Raw genomic sequence first — 18,653 nt, forward strand, 5'->3', positions numbered from 1 at the left:
GGATACGGGACTTGTGCACAACCTATAAAGCAAAAATGCAACGACTTCTATCCCAAGTATCTATATGTATGGTGTTCCGGAGGTATGATCCAAGATGATCGAGTATGACAATCTTAATGTAGTATGATGCTATGGTTCTTGCTTAAAAGCTCTTTTTCTTATCTTTCTTTTTTGCTTAAAAGCTTGTTTGGCTCTTTCTCTTTTGAGCTCTTTCTCATGCAAAACTTGACGAACCAAGGTAGTTATTGTGTATATGCAATGACAACCTTGTGACACAAGAGATGATGCCAAGATATGTGTACCAAGATGATGTGATATATGCAATGATCACTAATGTGCAGAAGTAACGTTGCCGGCAATACTCAAAGGCTAGTCTTGATGGGTAAGTGGCACGAAAATGGGCTATTGGGTTATCAATGCAATGGCAAGGGTAGTGTACGAGAGTGTCGTTGAGGTTACTGTCCTTGCTTATGGTGGATGGTGTCAAAATGATGAAGAGGTCGAGGTCGATGACAAAGATGAGCGGCGCTGACGTCGTTGTCGAACCGTCCCTAAGTAGCCGAAACACGTTAGGAAACAGAAACCGCAACTCAATTCTCAAAGACCAAAAGTGGCAAAATTATCGGAGTTTCTAGCGGGTAAGCAATGGTGGTTGCGGAAATCGGTGGTGGTATGCTGCAATGCAATGTGGGGTTACGGGAGTGGTGGTGCAGAAAGTGTAGCGGGCGGCTGAAAATTTTCCAGGGGAAATTTCAGTCTTGTCAGGTTCGGTTGGACGTTCGGTGGGGGTCGGACGACCATACTGTCGAACGTCCGTTGCCTGGGCAATTTCGGGCATGGGATGAACTCTAGGGTTCGTGGTGGGTGCAAAATGTGGGCAAAATTGGACAAATTTGTGGATTGGAAATGGGGGACTGAATCTAGATCTACCAGCTACACATCAAATCCACAGATCAAATCCAACAAAACTTCATCACACCAACAAATCACAAAAAAAATTGGGGGCTATTTTTGTGGGGATTTTTGAATTTAGGACGAAATCAACAAAATTAGGCTAGAAAACAAAGAGGGGAGGCTCCAAATTCATGATCAACCTTGGCTCACGATACCAAGATGATGTAGGGTGGAACCCTAGGGGCCGATCTTTCATGATTTGGAGGGGATCACATGAAGAACACGAGGGGGAACATGATGCGGAGCATCCTTCCATCATCCCCATGGACTCTACACCAAAACATCAAACCCCACGTGGACCCATGACAAGAGCTAGAGCACGTGCAATGGAAACCAAGGTGAACTCTTTCCTACTCGACATGCATATGGATACAAGTGGAACTTGGTTGCTACCTCACCAAAATGCTCTGTGTGTCATTAGGTACGAAAATGAGCATTCCCAAGCAGCTAAGAAGCATCACCAAGGAGTTGGAGAACCACCCCAAGTCCACACAAAGGAACAAGAAGACAAATAGCAACTAGACAGGAAGTCCCAGGCGACCCCGTGCGCGCGGGCCCCCGAGACCCCGTGCCCAGGGACTATCCAGGGAGTTGGCGATGTAGAACCCCATGCACACGGGCGTGTACCGTGCACAGGGACCCCCGTGCGCACAGGCCCAACTTACCCTGTGTGCACTGGCCCTACAGGATGGGCATCTGAGATTGTGTTTTGGACCTCCTCTCCTTCCACTTCGACCCCAAGCCTATATATTCCGTACCTATGGTTATGTTTAGGGTTAGCAAAGTATTATATGAGATATTTTTGTGCGTTGCTCCTTCTACCAATCCATTGGAGATCAAGTCCTCTTAGGAGAGGATCCACTTGTGGATTTCAAGACCACCATCTTGGAGAAGACTACCATCATCAAGACCTCATCTCTAAGGAGTGGGAAGAATTCTACCTAGTACTTGTTTCCTTTGATTGTGCTTGTAATCTTGTAGATCTCATGTATGCTATCTTTAGTAGATGTGTGATTTGGGTTTTGCTTGAGTGCTTGTCCAATGTGTTCTTGTGTGTTCATCACTTTCCCCACATCCAATTGTGAAAAGATCCCTTCTAGGGTTCCACCCTACAACATCTTGGTATAATGAGCAAGGTTGATTCACATCTTGGAGTCCCTACCCTCCACTTTCTAGCTTGATTTTGTTGTTTTTCGTCCTAATTCAAAAATCCCCACCAAAAGAGTCCCAAGATTTTTTTTGTAATTTGTTGGTTCTTGTGAGATTTGGTTGATTTGATCCACGAATTTGGTGTTTGACAAGTTGATCTACCCCCTACCACCTTCCACCACCTTTCCATCCATCACTTTTGGTTGGATTTTGCATAATTTCCACGGATCCAAAGGTGTTCATCCGCTCCCGGAACACCCCGTGCACACGGGCCATCGGGACCCCGTGCACACGGGTATCACTCACCCCGTGCGCATGGGCTACTCAGAGAAGTTTGACCACTCCCATTTTCCTTCTTTTTGCCATTCCACCACCACTTCTGCTCTTCCTTAGTACTTCTTGTGGTTGTTTGAGTTTTGGGTTGCGGTTTCCCTCGTGTCCTAAGGTGTTTCGGCTACTTAGGCACGATTTGTCGTCATCATCACCGCCAGTCTTCATCGACTCGGCCTCCACATTGGCTTCGCCAACATCACCTTCATACCAACTGTAAGCAAGGACAGTAACCTCGACGACACCATAGAATTACCCTTGCCATTACCTTCATTGCTTCGAGCCTCTTTTGCGTAGGTTACCCACTGAGACTAGCGAGTTGACAATTGTCAGACCATGCCTTAGTACACCTTTAGTGTTACATCTCTCCCGTGCATATATTACTTATTGATTCGCATTGTGGCTCACTTATCAACCATTGTGGCATAGTAAAAAACCTATTAAGCAAAAGAAAAAGAAGAGAAGCAAAGAGCTTGTAAGCAATAGCATCGAGCCTCAAAGCATAGTTACATCATCTTTCTCACGACATACTTAATCATACTTGGATAGTAGAGTACCCATTTCTCTCTTAGGTTGGTGCAATCGAGCTATATCTTTCTAGTATCCGCGAAACAAGAGCTTTATCCATGGTTACACATCTTGTGCTCATTCCTTGGTTGCGCGGATCCCATTTATCTTCCGTGTGTGTGTTCCTAGAGATATCCTTGGGTTTGATCTATTTGTCTTACTTGCGATTCGTGCATCTTTTAAACCTTTTCAACATCTTGACTAACATTTGCTTGAATTATTTGTGCCACTTCCTAACCGAGATCCATCATAAGCCTTTACTTGTAGGTGTGAGGAACAAAACCTGGTACCAATTCTACTATTATAGCATCATGTGGGATCGTACTTGATACATCCACAATCTTCGAAAAAGGTATCTTTGGTCTGTTCTCCCATTTTTCCTACTCACCACCACTTCTACATGATGGATATGCCTTCTTCTTCGACGAACCCTCTCTTCGAGGAACAAGATGATGAACGCGACTAAATCACCAAGAATCACTTATTCATCGCGCAACGAGCTCTAAATCAAGAGAGTGAAGCTTTGGGTGATCGCATCGAGCAACTCGCCACCGACCTACGACAATCGGAAGCACGACAACGGGACTATTTGGACACCAAGCTCTCCAAACAAATGGATGAATTCCGCAACATGATCATGAGCCGCGCATCTTCCTCAACCTCTTCACCAATACGGAGCCACTCAAGTCGACACTCGTCGTCTTACTCTTCTTCCGATGCGAGTCCTCCTCGACGCAACGACACTCAAGATCGCCAAGCTCAAGAAAATCCTTTCCATGGCAATGACCTACACGACCGAGTTCGAGCATGTGATCAAGCAAGACGCCAACAACAAGAAGCTATGGAGCATGATCTACCTCCACAATGTCCTTGTCAAGCATCTCAAGACGGCGATGCAATTCGGCAAGAGCAACAAAGTCGTGAAACTCAAGCTCAAGTGGCTCAAGACACACTCCAGAGTCCACTCAAGCTATTGCCCAACGCAGCCGTCAAGTACGTGAGCAAGAAGAAGCCCTTCGTCAAGCACGACAAGAAGAAGTCGCTCGTTGTGAAGAACAACAAGAAAGGCGAAACCGGGAACATATGCCTCGACCGCCTCCACGGCAAGCAGATCGACTGCTCGAAGACCCCCCCCCCCCCAACGCTAAGAGCGACACCAAGCGGATCGAGTGCTCAAAGACCACCCTCCATGCCAAGAGCGACATCAACATCATCACTATGATGGAGAACTCCACTACGGCAAGCTCAAGTTCACCATGCTCAAGTTCTCCGGAAGCAGTGATCTCGAAGAATATCTCTCATGGGCATTGAAAGTCAACAAGATATTCCGTCTTCACAACTACGACGAGGAAAAGAATATCGCCATGGCATCTCTTGAATTTCAAGACTATGTTCTCATTTGGTGGGAACAAGTGATCGAGCGACGCCACGAGAAGGACGAGCCACCCATCATGACTTGGACACAAATGAAGGACGTCATGCGAGCCCGCTTCGTGCCCACATACTACACACGTGATATCTTCAAGAAGTTGCAACCTCTCAAGCAAGGCGCGAAGACGGTGGAAGAATACTATCAAGAAAAGGAGATCGCCATGATACGAGACAATGTCAAAGAAGATGATGAGCAAACAATGGAACGCTTCTTGAACGGCCTCAACCACCCAATATAGAATATCACCAATTTCCAACCCTACTCCAACCTTCTCTAGCTAGTTCATCAAGCGACCAAGGCGGCACGACAAGTACAAGAATATTTCAAGTATGCCAAGTACTCATCCAAGACCAACGGCTCATACACTCAAGCTACCTCTACTACAACTTTGGCACCTCCTACTCCGACTAGAGCATCACCAAGTACTGGCGACAAGTCAAGCTACAAGCAAGGTATGCCTTCCTCAACTCGTCCTCCGATAACCAACTATAAGAACAAGACTTCTTCTTCATTGGCACCACCAGACGATCCCGTCAAGATCAGTTCTATCAAGTGGTTCACATGTGGTGGCCGTGGACACAAGTCTTTCCGATGCATCAACAAGCGAACCATGATCGCCAATGATGATGGTACGTATGACTCCATGAGTGAAGAAAAGATGGAAGCACTCGAGGATGTCGCCATGCAGTGCCAAGTGAATGAAGAAGAAGATTCTCAAGTCTATTGTGACAACGATTCAAGTCCCACTCTCGTGGTCTCCAAGGTCTTGACACTTCAACACAAACAAGATGAAGACCAAAGGTGTCACATCTTCCACACCAAGGCCGGCATCAATGGGCGCTCCGTGAAAGTCATCATCAATGGAGGAAATTGCCACTTGGAAAGTGAAGAGTTATGTTCCAAGCTACAATTGGTCAAGAAGAAGCATCCTCGTCCCTACAAGGTCCAATGGCTTAGCGACTCCGGTACCATTCAAGTGGAGCACATGGTGCTAGTTTCCTTCAAGATAGGCGCTTATGAGGATACCTTGGAGTGTGACGTGGTTCCTATGTCCGTGTGCCATCTTCTCCGGAAGACCCTTTCAATTCGACCTCGGCGTCATCCACAATGGGAGAACAAACCACTATAGTTTCAAGATGAAGGGAACAAAGTACGTGCTACAACCTATGTCACCAGGCCAAGTGATAGCCGACAAGAAAGCATCTACCCATCATGGAGAGACTAGTGAGAGAGTGAACCACCACAAAGTGAGTGAGCGCCACAAGCCACAATTGAGTGACTCTTTGCCAAAAGAGAAAAACTTGGTCCTCCTAGCCACAAAAAGAGAGATGAGAGAAGTGTGTGAGGACCCATCGAGTGTCATGCACTACGTCCTATTGTGCAAAGATGAGGTGGCAAAGACTAACACTCCTAATCCCCTTCCTCTAGTGTTGGCTGATTTGTTGCAGGAATTCATGGATGTCTTTCCCGATGAGCTACCTCCCGGTCTTCCTCCTCTGCGTGGCATCGAACATTCAATCGACCTCATCCCCGGCGCACCTCTTCCTAACAAGGCTCCATACCATGTCAACCCCGAAGAAACCAAGGAAATACAAAGGCAAGTCCAACATCTCATAGATCATGGAAATGTGCGTGGAAGTTTGAGTCCTTGTGTCATACCGGTAATTCTTGTGCCAAAAAGAGACGATAGCTTTTGCATGTGTTCCGATTGTAGACCTATCAATGCTATCACCGTTCGATATAGGCGTCCCATTCCACACCTTGATGATATGCTAGATGAGTTTAGCGGTACCTCCATTTTCTCTAAAATTGATCTTAAAAGTGGCTATTATCAAATCCGCATACAAGAAGGTGATGAATGCAAAACCGCTTTCAAAACAAAATTTGGCTTGTACGAGTGGTTAGTTATGCATATGGGTTTATCCGAAGCACCTGGTACTTTCATGAGAGTTATGGATTACGTGCTTCGCCCTTACATTGGTGTGTTTGTTGTAGTTTACTTTGAAGACATTCTTGTGTTTAGAAACTCCCTCAAGGAACATGAAGATCATCTTAGGGCGGTTTCACAAACTCTTAGAAAAGAGCGACTTTATGCCAACATGGAAAAATGCACATTTGACGTTGACAAGATTGTTTTCTTGGGATTCGTTGTGTATTCAAAGGGTGTTCATGTAGATGAGTCTGAAATTGAAGCAATTAAAACTTGGCCACAACCCACTAATTTGCAACAAGTGCGTAGTTTCCTTGGTCTAGTAGGTTTTTATCGTCGCTTTGTGAAATACTTTAGCACTACTGCCGCACCGTTGCATGCTTTGAGTAAGAAGAATGCACCCTTTGTTTGGTGACCCTTGCAATCTACCGCGTTTGATGAGCTCAAATCTTTGCATACACATGCCCCAATTCTTGCATTACCTAATTTCGACAAAAAATTTGAGGTACATTGTGATGCTAGTGGTAATGGAATTGGAGGAGATTTGATGCAAGAAAAGCGACCCATTGCATACTTCAGTGAAAAACTCTCCAGTGCTCAACTTAACTACCCCATCTATGGCAAATAATTGTATGATTTAGTGCGAGCATTGCATGTTTGGGAGCATTATCTTCACCCACATGAATTTGTCATACATAACGATCATGAGACACTTAAGTACCTAAAAGGTCAAACCAAGTTGAATAAACGGCATGCTAAATGGAGTGAATTTATTGAATCTTTGCCTTATGTGATCAAGTACATTAAGGGTAAAGAAAATGTTGTGGCGGATGCTCTTTCCCGCAAATGCATGTTAGTTACTCAACTTGAATTGAGTGTGATAGGTTTTGAACATGTTAAAGCTCTTTATGCCAAGGGTCCTTCCTTTTTGATTCCTTATGCAAAATGTCTTGCTCACACTTGTTGGGAGAAATATTATCTCAAGAATGACTACCTTATGTGCGCTAACAAACTTTGTATACCAGAGTCTTCTCTTCATTTGTTGCTTTTGCAAGAGGCTAACGGAGGTGTACTTATGGGACATTTTTGACGCAACAAGACCTTTGCTACACTCTCCAACAAGTACTTTTGGCCAAAAATGTTCCGCGACGTCGCGCGGCTCACCAACCGATGCTCTACATGCTGCAAATCTAAGTCAAAAGCTCAATCTCATGGTTTATATATGCCACTTCCAATTCCATATCAACCATGGGAAGATATTAGTATGGATTTTGTGCTTGGTTTGCCTAGGACTCAAAATGGAAAGGATTCCATATTTGTTGTTCTAGACCAATTCTTGAAAATGGCACATTTCACCCCATGCAATAAGATAGACGATGCTTCACATGTCACAAATCTCTTTTGTAGGGAAATCTTGAGGTTACATGGAGTGCCAAGGACCATTGTGTCGGACCGCGACTTCAAGTTCCTAAGCTACTTTTGGAAGATTCTATGCGCCAAGCTCGGAATCAAGATTCTTTTCTCGTCGGCCTATCATCCACAAACCGATTTGACCAACTGGATGCTCTCCACCCTCCTACGCTTGTTGATCAAGAAGAACATTAAGGAGTGGGAGGAGTGCTTAGCCATCGCCGAGTATGCCTACAATCGAGCTCGACATTCGACTATCGGCAAGTCCCCTTTCGAAGTTGTCTACGGCTTCAACCCTTTGTCCCCATTGGACATTCTACCTTTCCCGCTATAAAAACACACAAACATGGATGCAAGTGCAAGGGCAAGCTTCCTCAAGAAGATGCATGAAGATACAAGGGCAGCAATCGAGCATCAAGTACATCGCATCACCAACAAGCTCAACATCAACAAGACACTAATGGTGTTCCAGCCGGGAGATCTCATATGGCTTCATCTTCGCAAGGACCGCTTCCCCAACGAGAGCATGTCAAAACTACTACCACGAGCCGACGGACCATTCAAGGTGCTAGCACGCTACAATGACAACACTTACAATATTGACATCCCACGCGACAAGTACAACTTAAGCGACATCTTCAATGTCAAATACTTGGCCAAGTACCATGGTAATGAAGATCTTGTCCGTGCACGGATCTCTCCCAACGGAGGGGGGAGACATGATGTGGAGCATCCTTCCATCATCCCCCTGGACTCTACACCAACACATCAAGCCCCACGTGGACCCATGACAAGAGCTAGAGCACGCGCAATCGAAATCGAGGTGAACTCTTTCCTACTAGACATGCATATGGATACAAGTGGAACTTGGTTGCTACCTCACCAAAATTCTCTATGTGTCATTAGGTACGAAGAGGAGCATTCCCAATCAGCTAAGGAGCATCACCAAGGAGTAGTAGAACCACCCCAAGTCCACACAAAGGAAGGAGAAGACAAAAAAGCAGCTGGACAGGAAGTCCAAGGCGACCCCGTGCGCACAGGCCCCCGAGACCCCGTGCCCACAGACTATCCAAGGAGTTGGCGTTGCAGCACCCCACGCGCACGGGTGTGTACCGCGCCCACGGGACCCCCGTGCGCACGGGCCCAACTTACCCCATGTGCACGGGCCCTACAGGATGGGCGGCTGAGATTGTGTTTTGGACCTCCTCTCCTTCCACTTAGACCCCAAGCCTATATATTCTATACCTAGGGTAATGTTTAGGGTTAGCAAAGTATTATATGAGATATTTATGAGATTTGCTCCTTTACCACTCCATTGGAGATCAAGGCCTCTTAGGAGAGGATCCACTTGTGGATTTCAAGACCTCCATCTTCGAGAAGACTACCATCATCAAGATCTCATCTCTAAGGAGTGGGAAGAACTCCACCTAGTGCTTGTTTCCTTTGAATGTTCTTGTAATCTTGTGGATCTCATGTATGCTACTCTAGTAGATGTGTGATTTGGGTTTTGTTTGAGTGCTTCTCCCTTGTGTTCTCATGTGTTCATCACTTTCACCACCTCCAAGTGTAAAAAGACCCCTTCTAGGGTTCCACCCTACAACATAACCTGAGGGGAAACAAGAGGAAACACTCAAACAACCTCGAACCAATCACACACGTGCTAGATTCATGAACACAAAGAGGTCATAAAGATCCAAAGACAACAAAGGAAAGATACAAGTAGCTAGTTCTTCTCCAAGAGGAGGTCTTGAATCCGAGATGGATCTTCTCCTAGGTGGATGGCTTGAATCCACTTGGGGGATCTTCTCCTAGATGAAGGGCTTGGCCGCCAATGGAGTAGGTATTAAGTGGATGAGCCATACTTTATCTCTCAAATGAGCTAGAACTATTGCTAACCCTAGAAAGAGGAAGGAGGAGGAGTATATATTGTCTAGGGTCACGAAAGGGTAAATGGGCTTCGGCCCGACACGCTGTACACAGACAGGTGTCAGACGTCCAACAGTTACCAGTCGTCCGGTGTCTTGCTGGTGCCGGGACATTCGGTAAGTGTCGGATTTCTGACGTTTTGGCTTTGATGGGCATCCGTCGGATTTCCGGCCGAGGTCGGGCATCCGTCGGATTTCCGGCCGAGGTCGGACATCCGGTGCGTCGGTCGTTCGGTGGGCTTCAGACTCTCGGTGTTTTGGCGCTGGTCGGTCGTTCTTGGATATCCGATGGCTTTCAGACGTCCGATAGCTGGGCGCGTCGGTCGTTCGGTACTTGTCGGTCGTCCGGCCGCTGTAGCATTCTGGGACTTGGCTAGCTAGAGTTTTGGGCGTCGGACGTCCATCAAGCCTCGGTCGTCCGGTGGCTGGGGATTTTCTGGCAGCTCCTCTTCTTGTTCCTTGTACTCGGTGTCCTCGCTGTCTTGGCCGTTGGATGTAGTTGTTCCGTGGCTTCTTTCTAAGTACCTTATCACACATAGTGTCTTCGCTTGAGGTAGTAGCCATGTCTCACATGAAGAATGTATAAGTCGGAGAGGAGCGAGTTCACCTTATCTTCAATAGCCTTTGCTTGAACTCTTGTCATTAGTCCAAGTGGTGTCGTGGGAGCCGTAGATAGGTCCATGGGGATGACCTTAGGATGCTCCGCATCATACGCTCAAATGCTTCATTCTCTTGATGCAAAGCTCTTTGCATGCCGAGAGGTGGTTCTTGGTGACGTAGTTGTTCAGGTCCTCATCTTGCTCAGTGAAGAGTGGGTTCGAAGAGGTAGTTGGCCTATCCATCATTGCAAGCAAATATGTGAGTGGAAGAAAGGAAATAACTATACCAAATGTACCTTAACCGATGATGAGAATGGATCAATGATCACTCAATAGTGTAGCAAGGAAATAGCACAATTGGTACCGTATCTCGTCAATCTCTCACTCCTACACAAATAAAGCTTTTGGTGGAGCTTAGTGAGGATGGTGGCACAAAATTTATGCGAATGTTAGCAAGACTCAATAATGTTGAAAAAGATTCATAAATTCACAAATGTAACAAGTAGACCAATAGCAAGAAGTGGCACACGGAAACACACACACACACACACACACACGGAGAGATAAATGGGGTCGTGCAACCAAGGAATGAGCTCAAAATGTGGAATCCACGGAAAATGCTCTCGTTGCGCAACTCTAGAGAGACGCTAGCACAATTGCACAATAGGCGGATACGAGACTTGTGCACAACCTACAAAGCAAAAATGCAACGGCTTCTATCCCAAGCATGCTATATGTATGGTGTTCCGGTGGTATGATCCAAGATTGTGGAGTATGACAATCTTAATGTAGTATGATGCTATGGTTCTCTCTTAAAAGCTCTTTGCTTATCTTTCTCTTTTGCTTAAAAGCTTATTGCTCTTTCTCTTTTGAGCTCTTTTGTTGGTCACTTATGCGAAACTTCATGAACCAAGATAGCAATTGTGTATATACGGTGACAACCTTGTGACACAAGAGTTGATATCAAGATGCTTGTACCACGATGATATGGTATGTATGCAATGGGAAACAACGATCACTAATGTGCACAGGCAACATTGTCGACAATATCAAATGGCTAGTCCGGTAGGAAAGTGACGCAAAAATGGGCTATGGGGTTGTAGCGACCCGACCTCAAATGATCAAGCTTCTGTGTATCTGTGCCATCCCTGGATCAGCATGCTGGCACACATAGTACATCAATATATATATATATATATATATATCAAAGTGTAGTCACATGTATAAATAATGTAAAACTGATATATACCTCGTAAGTCTCAGCGGAAATAATCAATCGGGGGTGGAGTCCCATCAACGCCATCGGCAGGTTGAGTGTAGACTGTAACCCTATACCGTAGCTCTTACTCATTGAAGAAATATCTGCAACATGATACATTGCAGCCATGTAGGTCAGTACATTGAATGTACCGACAAGATCACTGTAAGAAAAATAGATTATAAGACTATACTATATGCAATATGGCTTTGTGGCTCTGTGTCTGAGTTTTGTTTGCGTAAAAGCTGCTTTTATTTTCCGTACCTCAAAGGAATAACATGAGTCTGTACTACAGAGTTTTCTATCTTGACATGGTTCCGCCAACCGATGTGCATAGCCCAAATCATCATAAGTTGCCCACAATCAGTCCGGTGTTGAGAGTTCCGAGATAGATCCAAGTCCAGATGCTCAAGTTGTTCGTAACTGGGAACATGGCTAATCGATTAGGTTTTAACCCTCTGCAGAGGTTTGTACACTTTACCCGCAAGATTTGATCCCTCTTTTTACATTCTCGCACTTCAGGGTGTTTGAGAACAAGACGACCAAAGCATTGTCTTTCGGAGAGTTCCCCTGACCACTATCCGGCGCTTATCCAATCCTACCGTAGTTCTACATCTGCTAGCATCGTCCCAGGCAGAGTCACAACTAAGGTCAACCAAGCCATAGCCCATAGTTACTTGCAGTTGCATAGGTAAGCTTCCAGGCATGAAATATTCTTCCGTCTCTTTGAGTCTGGGTGAAGCTTTCCGCAAGATGTCATGGCGCTTCTCCATGCATCCCGGCCATCCACTGGTTTATCTAGGGTGCCTGTCAACCGTCCTTCACCCAGTAGTGTGTATTCAATTCTATTCTCGAGTCCTGAGGTCTTGAGGCCTTGAAGATGCAGTCCTTGCAGATTCCATCATGGAGTTGTTGTCATTAACGTAGAGTCCTCCTTCACACCACTCTCGTGCACTCATACCAAACCCCGTCTACTATAGCGTAGCATTAAAACTATATAACATCCCAGGCTGGTAACAGGGAGATGGGTTCCTACCTCATGCATTCTACTCAACTACAAGATTCAATAACACTACTGGAGGAATTGTTGCAAATATGACACTAAATGCAATAAAAACATAGGTATGAAAAGCATGGTCAAAGTGAACTTGCCTGATATTACTTGATGAAGATTGTAACGCTCTCAGAAAATAACTTGATAATATCCATCACTCCGATGTAAATCTATATTAAACATGCATGGCATTCACATAAGCAAGCCTTCTACCAAGCAATTCTAACAATCATTAAAGAAATCAAAATGTAATGCATCAAATAAAATCAATAAAGAAAATCAATAATAGAAACCAAAATAAAAGTCCAAGAAGAACTTCAAAGAAAACCACGAGAAAAACTTCCAAGGAAAAGTCTAAGACTTTACTACAAACAATAAAAATAGCTTTTGACTTATATTAAACTAAAAAAATTAATAAATCTCTAAACTAATAAATTAACAGGAAAGAAAAATGAAAACAACTAACTTAACAGAAAGTATTTTTCATAAAATTTTACTAGCAAAAAGAAACACATAAAAAGCTTCTGTAAAACTCTGTTTATACCCTATGCAAGTTTTCATGCAAAACTAAAGAAAATAAAATTTTAAAATAAGAACAAAATTTTCTACTGTTTAATAAGAGAAACAAAACTAAATTTGTCAAAAGTGACAAAAAGTTAAAAACATTTTAAAAACCATAGGAAATGAAAATAACACTAAACTATGTAAAATAGTGTTGTTTTGCCTAAAACCCTAATTTAAAATAAACAAAAACTAATTTGCAAAAGTCTACTATTTAGATAAAAGATCAAGTGATCACTAGCAAAAAGAATTAATCAAAAAGCTATTTTAAATCAAAAGTTATTAGCAATCTAGTGTTTGTAACAAATCTGTTTGAATAAAAAGTTCAAAAATAATTTTCGTTGGTTTCTCTGGATAGACGAGATTTTTGTGAAATCGTAGGAAAAATAATCATCAAAATCGGAGTTGTGGATCGAACAATATAAAAAAACAAAACTGAATCTAAAATTAAAAATAGAAACGAACAACAACAACAACAACAACAACAAAAAATCGTGCACTAGCTACGTAGCGGGCTGTAACTGGGCCTAAGGGGTGTGCGTTCTGTACTAAGCTACTCTCGGGCGTATTATAACTGAACCGCTAACACACGTACAATTAAAATAAACGGCGTACCGGTTCGATCTAATCGAAGAAAACCGATCTACAAAAACAAACCGACCTACTAAACCGATCAAATATTATTTGCACTTAACATTTCGAAAAAAACAGAGGGAGGCGCTCGTTGTTGTTGCTTACAGAGAGGTTGGCGCTCACAGGGAAGTAGGGCGCCGACGGGGTGGTGGCTCCGGACGCCGGCGGTGGAGGCGGCGATGTCCAGCGGGTGCGGGTCGTCTAGGGCGACCGATTTTTGTTGAACGTGGGGCGATGGGTCGTCGGGGACAGCGGAGATGACGAGGATGAGGTGGCGGAGCGTGCGGAGTTGGGGCGGCCTCTGTAGATGACAAATGAGAGAAAAATCATGTCAAAACAGAACGTGGGGGGTAGACTAGGCCGTTGGCCGGAGTTGGAAAAGCTAGGAGAGCTCACTGAAGTCAGAATAGACGGAGGATAGCGGCGGCTGCAGCGAGATCCGAACGGCATTTGCGGCGGCTGTGGATGGTTTTAGCACATTTCCCAAATTACAATGATAAGCACATCTCTGAAAATCAAGAATGCGGTGAGAATACAATCAAATCATGGTCACTGGTTCCACCTTTATTACCGGAGGCACGCAATTAGAATATAGAATATAAAATATCCCACTAATAAAAATATACAATAATTAGGTTGTTTTGGCGCTATTCTCGAATTGCTGATCATGCATGCTCAATAGAATTACCTAGCAACGTGTACTGTTTTTTTTTACCATTTACTCATGTACAGGGCAGAACAAAAATCTCATGATAATGTAATAAATACAGCATGCCTGCAGAGAAATTATTTTGCTCCATAAACCACTTCTAAAATACGCCCCATATAACTTAGTACATCAGGATGTTATGTTTTATACTGAAGCACAAAGCGATACCTAAAGATATACATAGGTCATATCATTGTTTGTACTGCTGGACATCCATACACATAGTTTTAACATTTTTTGTTAACTGAACAAAAAAGTCCAACAGTACTAACGTTCCTGCAATACATATATAGACTTATAGAGAGAAGTAGTCAACCGTAGCTCTACCTGTATTCGTTCTTGAGTGTGGATCAAAATTGGAGATATCAGAAAGAGGGTCTTGTCAATGCTTTCCAGTTATGACTTATGAGCCACCTATGAATTAGATACGAACAAATATGTAGGAATAGAAGATAAGTGGACAGTGGATGTACTAGAGTGGTGTATATAGTTGGTTCAATAGTAGGACACCAAAATGATTATGACGAGAAGAAATTGTCTTGGATTCTGCACAACTTCCACGAGAAGGATTTAGGCAAACTCTGAACTTCTAAGGATAGAACCTCTGAGTAAGCCAGAACCCATTGTTAACTTTCATGACAGCAGAATAAAACACAATCAAACTACAGTAACTCAGGGAAACTACTATCAGATTTCTTGCATGTGAAAATTGAGAATGTTTATTAATCCATTTATTTACAACTCACAAGCGGATGTGCATGACATGATCCTACTCCTATTGACGCATTAAGTATGCAGAGCCCATAGGCGATGTCGTTTTTCCATATGTGTGAGCCTTTCAGTTTGTGATTGGCATAACACAACTGACTTGCACAAGCACTGCTAAAAGTTAAATGCATACTTTTTATTTGATTCAAAATGCATTTCATGTCAGTGGTTAAAAACAGCTCGAAATTTTGGATAAATTTCATGTAATTTGCTTTGCACCTATTTCAGAGAATTTGATCATAAATGTAGTGCCAAACTGCCATATGGTGTTGTTTGCTGTGTTCCTACTTCGGAGAATTTGATAATATAAACATTCGTTGGAAGCATTTTTTTCTAAAGGATTTTTTGAGGCAAACAACAGAATGCTTTTAGCTTGTGATTCACCAGATAGAAATCACAAGGCAAGCTAAATCAGGTCCTTGAAGAGCTAAAATGAACAGGGGTTCAGGATTGTGGAACTCACCTTTTCCCTATAAGAAGTGAACGTTTAAAATTCTTCGCGAATAAACCTCTGAAGATGGACGACAGGCCTCAAATTTGATTGTATGAACTATTATTTCTTAAACCCGACTGTGTTTCATTGTAGTGCTTCCCTCTCCTCATACCTGAAGCATAGAGTTAAATTCTAATCACACATTACTTGCATATTAACCAGAAAGCAACACACACTAGTTGCGTATCAATCAACACAGAAGATGTACCAGGATTTTAACCTGGAAAGGAACCCACAATTGCGACTGTCCTTCCCAGAGATAATGGATGCACAGCCAAGAATCCCGCCGTAGATTCCATCAAACAGCTGGAGGTAGCGCTAAGACGTCGGGGCAACGGGCATAGAAACGGTGTGCGTAGCGCCCATGGTCTCGCGTGATAGGTGCGGCAGGCATGTAGGTAGGCAGCAAAGCAACGGGAAGGGTAAGAGCGAAGGGGAGGAGGGGGCAGCCTTACTAAATAGTGGGCGTCGAAGCTGAGGTCCCGAGGTCGAGGATCACCGTCGATCCCAAGCCGGCAGTCGCGGGTGCGGAGACACCGGGCCGTCACACCAGATGAGGCGCGCTGGCGTCCCATGGATGTGGGGGCGCTAGGGCATGGAGGATGCCTCGTCAGCGGATGATCGGAGGGAAGATATTAGGGAAAACCAGGCGGGTTTGAGAGAGGAATCGACGAAGGGAGATGGCGGAGAGAAAAGATCTAACTTTTTTTTTTCTTTTCAACTCTACTTTTTTGGCTTCGTGATATTCGCACGGTGAAGCCGTGGAGGTACAGTCGGGCGTTGTTGGATATCCGATGGCTGTCAGACGTCTGGTTGCTGGGGCACGTCGGTCGTCCAGTGCTGTCGGTTGTCTGACCGCTATTGCATCCTGAGACTTGCGCTGGCTGGAGCTTCAGGTGTCAGACGTCCGTTAAGTCTCGGTCATTCGGTGGCTGGGGATTTTCTGGCAACTCCTCTTCTTGTTTCTTATACTCGGTGTCCTCGCCGTCTTGGCCGTTGGATGTAGTTGTTTCATGACTTCTCTCTAAGTACCTGGTCATACATGAGGTCTCTGCTTGAGGTTGTAGCCATGTCTCACATGAAGTATGTATAAGTTCGTAGAGGAGAGAGTTCACCTTATCTTCGATAGCCATTACTCAAGCTCTTCTCATTGGTCCAAGTTGTGTCATGGGAGACGTAGGTAGGTCCATGGGGATGACCATAGAATGCTCCGCATCATCTTCCCCCCTTTGGAAAGATCCGACCTCGGATCGAGAGCCTCACCACCATGGTAGGGAGAGAGATCCTTGATATTGAAGATATTGATCATGAAGTACTTGTCGCGTGGTAAGTTGATCTTGTATGCATTGTTGTTGTAGCGCTCAAGAACCTTGAAGGGTCCGTCGGCTTGGGCTCGTAGCTTGGACTTGCGTTCGTTGGGGAAGTGTACCTTGCGAAGGTGTAGCCATACGAGATCTCCAATGTTGAATATCATGGGTTGATTGTTGACGTTGAGCTTGGTCGTGAGGCGTTGTATGGTGCTCAACGGTGTGCCTTTTATCTTCATGCATGTTCTTGAGGTAGCTCACTCATGCACTCGCGTCCATGCTGATGCACTCTTGTAGTAGTAGCGGTAAAGTGTCCAATGGGGACAATGGGTTGAGGCCATAGACGACCTCGACGGGGGACTTGCCGGTAGTAGAGTGTCTTGCTCGATTGTAGGCATACTCGGCGATGGGTAAACACTCCTCTCACTCCTTTATGTTCTTCTTGATCAGCACGCGGATGAGAGTGGATAGCGTCCGGTTTGTGACCTCCGTTTGGCCGTTGGTTTGTGAATGGTATGTGGAGGAGAACATGAGCTTGATTCCGAGCTTGGCGCATAGGGTCTTCCAAAAGTAACTTAAGAACTTGACGTCGTGATCCGAGACAATAGTCTTTGGCACGCCATGTAGGCGCAAGATTTTCCTACAAAATAGATTTGCAACATGTGAAACATCGTCTATTTTGTTGCATGGAATAAAATTTGCCATCTTAGAGTAATGGTCCACAACAACAAACATGGAATCCTTTCCATTTTGAGTTCTAGGCAAACCAAGCACAAAGACCATACTAATATCTAGAGACCATGGGATTGAGCTTTAAACTTAGCTTTGCGACATGTAGAGCATCGGTTCGTGAAGCATGAGATGTCACAGAACATCTTAGGCTAAAAGTAGTTCTTTGAGAGCGTAGCAAAGGTCTTGTCCCATCCGAAGTGTCCATAAGTTCTCCTCCACGAGATTCTATCAAAGGTAACAAACAAAGACAAGACTCGGGGGTACATAGTTTGTTAGCACTCATAAGATAACCATCTTTGATGTAATAGCATTCCCAAGATGTATGCATCAAACATTGGGCATAAGTAATAGCAAAAGTAGGATCATGCGCATACAAGTCTTTTATGTGCTCAAAGCCAATAACATTCAATTCAAGTTTAGTAACAAGCATGCATTTGTAGGAAAGCGGATCTGCCACAACATTCTCTTTGCCTTTGATGTACTTGATGACATAGCGAAAATACTCAATGAATTCACTCCATTTAGCATGACGCTTGTTCAACTTAGTTTGACCCTTAAGGTACTTAAGTGTTTCATGGTCGGTATGATGACAAATTCATGTGGATGAAGATAATGTTCCCACTCACGCAGAACTCGCACTAATGCATATAGCTCTTTGTCATAGATGGGATAATTGAGTTGCGCTCTAGAATTTTTTTCGCTAAAGTAAGCAATAGGGCGCTTCTCTTGCATTAACACACCTCCTATGCCATGACCGCTAGCATCGCAATGAACTTCAAAAGTTTTGTCAAAATTGGGTAATGCAAGCACATGAGCATGAGTAAGCAAATTCTTAAGTTCAT

At 44.2% G+C, this 18,653-nt stretch overlaps 2 long non-coding RNA genes across 4 annotated transcripts; both read right to left on the minus strand.

Moving 5' to 3' along the window:
* Positions 1 to 163: 163 nt before the first annotated feature.
* Positions 164 to 11,661, minus strand: LOC123044433 (uncharacterized). Its single transcript, XR_006420098.1, has 2 exons — positions 11,546 to 11,661; positions 164 to 11,457 (listed from the first exon to the last, which is right to left on the minus strand). It is a non-coding gene; the product is annotated as an uncharacterized lncRNA (long non-coding RNA).
* A 1,045-nt stretch (positions 11,662 to 12,706) lies between these two features.
* On the minus strand, positions 12,707 to 16,492 carry LOC123044432 (uncharacterized). 3 transcript variants are annotated; one of them, XR_006420097.1, is made up of 6 exons: positions 16,009 to 16,492; positions 15,743 to 15,884; positions 14,839 to 14,925; positions 14,199 to 14,310; positions 13,908 to 14,103; positions 12,707 to 12,778 (listed from the first exon to the last, which is right to left on the minus strand). It is a non-coding gene; the product is annotated as an uncharacterized lncRNA (long non-coding RNA). The 3 variants fall into 3 exon arrangements; XR_006420096.1 differs by having other exon boundaries at positions 15,993 to 16,491; XR_006420094.1 differs by having other exon boundaries at positions 15,981 to 16,491.
* Positions 16,493 to 18,653: the final 2,161 nt, after the last annotated feature.

Source organism: Triticum aestivum, chromosome 2B (assembly GCF_018294505.1).
Source record: "Triticum aestivum cultivar Chinese Spring chromosome 2B, IWGSC CS RefSeq v2.1, whole genome shotgun sequence".
Lineage (NCBI taxonomy): Eukaryota > Viridiplantae > Streptophyta > Magnoliopsida > Poales > Poaceae > Triticum > Triticum aestivum.